The following is a 6,198-nucleotide window of genomic DNA, read 5'->3' as shown; positions in this document are numbered from 1 at the left end:
CACACACACACACACACACACACACACACACACACACACACACACAGTCAGCTCCCTCCCTCCCAGGCCTGGCCTTCCCAGGGCAGACCCAGTCTTTTTTAAAGAGCAAACAGCACCATTTGCATACAAGAGCAGGACCTGTCTTGCCTCAGTTTCCCCCCTTACAAGCCCAACATTAAGCAGGTCTCTGGACAGTGGGCCTGCAGGGTCAGGGGGGCAGTGTCGAGAAGCCTGCCACAAGGCTAGTTGGCCTGTGGGGTCTCTGTCCCCAACAGGCAGGGCACTGGCAGTACTTCCCCGGAGGCCTCCCTGAGCCCAAGGCCTCCGTCCCACCTCCCTAATTTTACAGCTGAGGAAACTGAGGTCAGATGGCTTGTCCAAGGCCTTGGAGGCAGGTTTTGGACCCCCGGCCCTCTCCACCTGAACAGTGGGCATCTCAGTTTTCCCACCTGCAGAATGGGAGCACTCCTGCTCCCACCTTCCTGGAGGTGGGGGTGGGCTTGCACAGAGCAGGCCCATCACTCATGGAAGCTGGCTAGTGGGGGGAGCCCTGCTGGGATCCCCTCCCCTGCCCTTCCCCCCCAGTGCCTCTCCTCTGCCCAGGGGCCGCCCCCAGGCCCCGTCGGCTCAGCTGGTCAGGGGAGGTCCTAGGAGGGGGTCTCACCTTTCCCAGGCCTCAGGAGACCTCACACAGACTCCCCTGCAGACAGGGGCAGGCCCTGCAGGTGGCCCCAGGGCCCGAGGCAGAGGGTCAGGGCCTGCCTGCCCAGACTCCAGCCCCCAGGATCTCTACCACAGGAGGCCTTCCAGGCCTGAACCCCCAGCCCCTTCACATCCTTCATCCTGGGCCCCCACACTCGGAGGCTTCCTCTGTGCCCAAACCTCTCCCGCATTCTAGACCCAAGTTCAACATTGCCAGATATCCCCAGGCCCCCATGTCTGGGCTCAGACCCTGGCCCTGTACTTCCTGTGTCCATCATTTCCTCTCTGAGGATCTCAAGTTTCTTCATCTGTAAAATGAGAGCTGAGCTAGAAAACCTCTAACAGCCTTCCTCTCTGATCCTGAGCCTCACAGTCGGGCCCTCAGGCTGTACCACCACATCCTGGGCTAAAAGACACACTGTTTCCAGAAAATCTAGCTTCTTTGGCTCTTTAAGGTTTGCAGAGGTCTCTGGGAGTTAGGGAATACAAGTAACTGGACCTGAATCCACACAGGTGCCTCCAGATCCAATGCCCTTCTCACTATATGTTGCACACTACCACAAGGAAGTTCGCTTGGACTGAACCCCACACCTGAGGGCCTCAGAAAACACAAGGGGCTATCCACACCACAGGGTCCATCAGACTCTAAACTCTAGATGGAAGCCCTCACAGCCAAGCCCCAGCTCCTTATGCCTCAGACTGCAGGCATTTTAAACCCCTCTGCCCCCAACTCTGGGCCTCTCTGTGATCAAGATTGAGAAAACACACAGCTAGCCAAGTCTCTCTAACCTAACCGTGTTGACTGGTGGGAGTTTTGAAAATGGGACCAAGGAAAGAAAAAAAGGAGAGAGACCACAGACTAGGCTTAGAAGTAAGGTTTGAAAGGAATGACCTGTTTGGTCCTTGTCCCTTACTTGCTCATGTCTCTTCTCAGACTCCATCATTCTCCCAAAGTGCTATTTTGACTGGCCGTTTGGGGGATGTGGATCACCCCATTTCACTGCCCTTTCAACTTCAGACCCTGGTCCTAGGCCAGACACCTCAATTTCTGATCTGGAGTCGACTTACATACACATAAGTACCCCTGGGAAGCCTGAACTCTTTCTCTCTCACCTCCTACAAATCCCTGAAATCACTAGTTACCCCAGTCACCAAAAATAGCAACAGGTAAAGGAAATTCTGTCAAGAGTAGACACAAGGACAGCAAATACATTCAGAGGTTCAGCCCTTTCTCCCATACCACCCCCATCTAAGCCCACCTGCATTATCCAAACCTAAGGGTGGATGAATACAGCAGCCTTGGCATCCAGGCTGGAATTACCTGAGGTTTGTTTATGGAAAGCCTGGATTTTATCCTGCTCCAAAGTTTGTTTGGTCTTTTTGAGGGGGGAAATCTCTCCCTTTCCATCCTTGGGTGTGAAATGCGGGAATAGCTCCAGGCTCCAGGGGCCAGTTGGGCATCAGACAGGATATACAAGACTTGTTTTTGGAGTCTGAGTCTCTGACCCTAGCCTGGTCAGTGTTATTATTTTAATAAGCATTTGGGTGTTTTCTTAGAACCATTTGGGGAAGATGGCCAACCTCATGTTAGCCCAGCCTGCAAACCAGGAAGCTAAGTCCTTGACTATGGAGACAAAACACTGTTAATGACAAAGCTACATTAAGCCAAACTAATTAGCCTCTTCTTTGCCAAGAAGGCTAAACACTGTCCCTTTAATTCTTCCTCCAGCGTTTAGCTATTTCCTTTTATCTGGGTATGGGCATGGGGGTAAAGGTTCTCAGCAATGTGGCCATTTTGGAGGAGGAGGCCTTCCAGGCCAAGAAGCCTGCCCAGACATCCTCTGCACATTTCCCCAGCTCCAAAAGTCATACTTATCTTTGTAGCATGCCCCACAGAGCCTAATGCAGGGCTAAAGCTCCATAATTACTCTGTAGGATGAAAACCGAATCACAACAGAAGTCGGTATGCACTGCACTCTATATTTTCCAAAGCACTTCACATCAATATCTTACGTGAACTTTGACCAAATTTTGTTTAAAATCTAGCTCTGCCATTACTACTTGTATGACCCTGAGAAAGAGTGGCATGGTAGACAGAGCACTGGGCTAGGAGACAGGAAGACCTGGCTTTGGACCCTGGCTTGGGTATTTACTAGGTATATGACATACTGGGCAAGTCTCAGTCACAGTTTCCTCATCTATAAAATGAGGACAATAATATCACCTATTTTGCAGTTGTGAATGATCAAACAAAATAATGCTCATGAAGCACTTTATAAAAGTCTGCTATTATTAATATCTCTTAGTCTCAGTTTTCTTATCTTAAAAATGACATATTTGGAATAATGTTCTCTGAGGTCCCTTCCAGCTCTAACATTGTGTCCCTCATAGACTTGAAGCCTGGCTCTGACACTTTGTGGTTATGATCTGGCACAAGTTACTTCACCTCCCTAAACCTCAGTTTCCTCATCTGTAAAAAAGAAAAGGGTTGGAATACATGGCCTCTAATGACTCCTTCAAATTCTAAATCTATGTTGTTATGTCCCTGTGACACAAGTTGGGCAGATTTGACAGATGAAAGTGGAGGCTCCAAGATAGTTCTCATCAATGAGCTTCCTCTTCTCCCTCCTCCTCCTCATCTCACATCACTCAGGTATTTTCCCTTTTCTATCTCTATTTTTATGCCCATTTCACATGAAGATGTAGCCCTTCTCCTTGACAAACCTAACATCTCCACATGCACAAGTGATCCCACTCCATATCTTTTTCTCCAGTAGATTTCTGTCTCCATCATCTTCATTCTCTCATTTATCTTCAATTTCTCCCTGTCTATTGGCTGCTTCTCTATTGCCTAAGTACATACCCATGTCTCCTCCATCTTCAAAAAAACCTTCATTTCATCCTCCCCCCCCACTATCATTCATTAGCTCTTCTCCCTTTTGTAGCTAAACTCCTCAAGAAGTCTGTCTACAATGAGTGCCTCTATTTCTTTTCCTCTCACTCCCTCTGACCTCATCCCTCAACTGAAACTTCTCTCTCCAAAGTTACCAGTGATCTCCTAAATACCAAGTCTAATGGTCTTTTATCAATTCTTATTCTTTCTGTCCTTTGTGGTCTTTGAAACTGTCAATCACCTTCTCAATGCTCTCTGCTCTCTGGGTTTTTGTGACACTGTTCTTCTCTGGCTCTCCTCCTGCCTGTCTGACTTAGCTTTCTTTTCTGGGTCTTCATCTGCATCACACCTGTTAAGTATGGGTATCCCCCAAGGTTGTGTCCTGGACCCTCTTCTTTTTTCCCTCTATACTATTTTACTTGATGATCTCATCAGCTCACATGGTTTTATCTATCACCTCCAAGCAGATCATTCTCAAGCTTAATTTGTTCAGGCCTAGCTTCTCTCTTTACCTCCAGTCTAGCATTTCCAGCATTCTGGCAGCATATTGGACACTTTGAACTGGGCATCCCCTAGATATCTTAAATTCAACATGTTCAAATTTGAGCTCATTATTTCCCTCTCCAAATGCTTTCCTCTTACCAACTTCCCTACTACTCTCTAGAGCACCACCATCCTCCCAGTCACCCAGGTTGCCCCCCATCATTCTTGACTTTTCACTCTCTCTCACCTCTCAAAGCCAAACAGTTGCAAAGGCCTATTGTTTCTAGTTTTATAATAGCTCTCCTATACCCCCCTTTCTCTCTCCTGATATTGCCATCACCCTGGTCCAATCCCTCATCACTTCATATTAATACTATTGCAATTGTTAACTGGTTAATCTCCTTGCCTTAAGTATCTTCCTATTTGGCTGTCAAATTGATCTTCTTAAAGCACAAGTTTCACCATATTACTCCCCGATTCAGTCAACAACAGGGGCTCCCTATCACCTCCAGGTTCAAATATAAAATCCTCTATCTGACTTCTAAAGCCCTCCATAAACTAGCTTCTTCCAACCTTTGCAGTCTTCTTCTTTTTACACTCCCTCCCATGATACTGGCTTCCTCGCTGTTCTTTGCACTAGATACTCTATCTCTCAACTCCCAGTTTGGAACTCTCTCCTTATTTTTGCCTCCTGGCTTCCTTCAAGTCTCCTCTAAAGTCCCACCTTTTACAAGAAGTCTTTCCTAATCCCCATTCATGCTAGTGCCTTTTCTCCCTTGATCATCTCTCATTTATCTTGCATATATCTTATTTATACATAATTGTTTGCAGATTGTCTCATACATTAGAATGTGAGCTCCCTGAGAACAAGGACTATCCTTTACCTTTCTTTGTATCCCTAGTACTTAGCACAAAACCTGGTACATGATAGATGTTTAATAAATACTTGCTGACTGACTTGCCCAAGGTCATTCAGATAATAAGAGGGAGAGGCAAAATTAGAGCCTGCATAAGTCTTCTGTCTCTCCCTTTAATTTTTTTTTCTTTTTACTAAACTAGTAATCCTGATGTCTGATCAACCCCTACCCTTCCATCCTTAGTACACTGAATCTATGCTAATGTGGGACGATGAAAACAGAGGGCTTCCTCCTCCAACCCCCCCCCCATAGTCTCGTTTTTCTTGTATTGTTCTTATTTTTTCAGCTAGCAGGCCCACTCAAACACCCAAGCACACAGCTGTGGGTCACAACAGCATGGCATAAAAGAAAGAACCACTGAAGGGAAACCCACAGTAAGGTCCTACCAGGAACCAAGAAAAGGCTGAAGCACTAGAGAACAAACCAGTTGGGGTGGCCCTTGGAAAAGGGCCCAGGAATTTCAGTTGCTGGACCAGGGAACAAGATGCCACAGTTTGGAGGCCTAGAGTCCAAGCCTCAAGTTGTCAAGGGAAGTTTTTCCAAGGAATAGCTGCCCTTTCTCCTTCCCCCACACCAAGCCCTGCTTTTCCCCATAGGATTTCTTCAGTCCCATGGCCTGCCAGCCAATTCAAGGAGCCTTACCTGGGGGCTGGACTTGGCTCAGTGCTACACCTCCCACCTCTTACCTTCCACCTCCCAGAGCAGACCTGCCTGGGCTTTCTACAGACCTCCAGAGCTGGACTGGCCTGGGGCCAGACTAGACATTTTGGATTTGCCTGCCCGGCTACCCTGCCCCGCCCCACTCTTCTCTTCTTCTCACCTGCCACTTCCCGTGTTCCTCCCACCCAAGGCTGGGGGAGGAAAGGAAGGAGGGAGGAGCCTTTCCTAGTTGCCTCCACCTCTGGAGCCTCAGTCTGTACACTCTGTCAGGGCAGCTGCTCTCAATCCTTCTGTTCTCCTGTAATTAAAAGCCCCAGGGAAAGAGCAGTGATGGATGGAGACATCTCCTGCGCCAGGGGCAAAACTGCCTGCCTGCTTGCCTGGGCTGTTACCCGAGGCCTGGAGCCTCTTCCCTCTCCCCACCACCCCACCCGGTCTCAGGCCCAAGGCCATCCTCTCACTCTTAGTCCATTCTCAGTTGAGACCCTGGTCCCAGGTGCCTGGAGATTCCATTTGGAGAGTCATAGAATCACAGAATTTCGG

At 48.2% G+C, this 6,198-nt stretch overlaps 1 protein-coding gene across 1 annotated transcript in view; it reads right to left on the bottom strand.

Annotated features, from left to right (window-relative positions):
- The window catches only part of LPIN3 (lipin 3), a 33,872-nt gene extending 28,044 nt beyond the window's left edge, over positions 1 to 5,828 (bottom strand). Inside the window, exon 1 of the mRNA XM_069063584.1 lies at positions 5,682 to 5,828. The gene's annotated coding sequence lies outside the window, so the exon portion shown is untranslated. The remainder of the gene's footprint in view (positions 1 to 5,681) is intronic.
- Between the last annotated feature and the right edge of the window lie 370 nt (positions 5,829 to 6,198).

The sequence above is a fragment of the Petaurus breviceps genome, unplaced genomic scaffold (assembly GCF_028583685.1).
Source record: "Petaurus breviceps papuanus isolate PSGF00001 unplaced genomic scaffold, PetGlider_PUasm1.0 90591, whole genome shotgun sequence".
NCBI classification, from domain to species: domain Eukaryota; kingdom Metazoa; phylum Chordata; class Mammalia; order Diprotodontia; family Petauridae; genus Petaurus; species Petaurus breviceps.
Note: the sequence above shows the minus strand (reverse complement) of the source record. Positions and strands in the feature narration are given on the sequence as shown.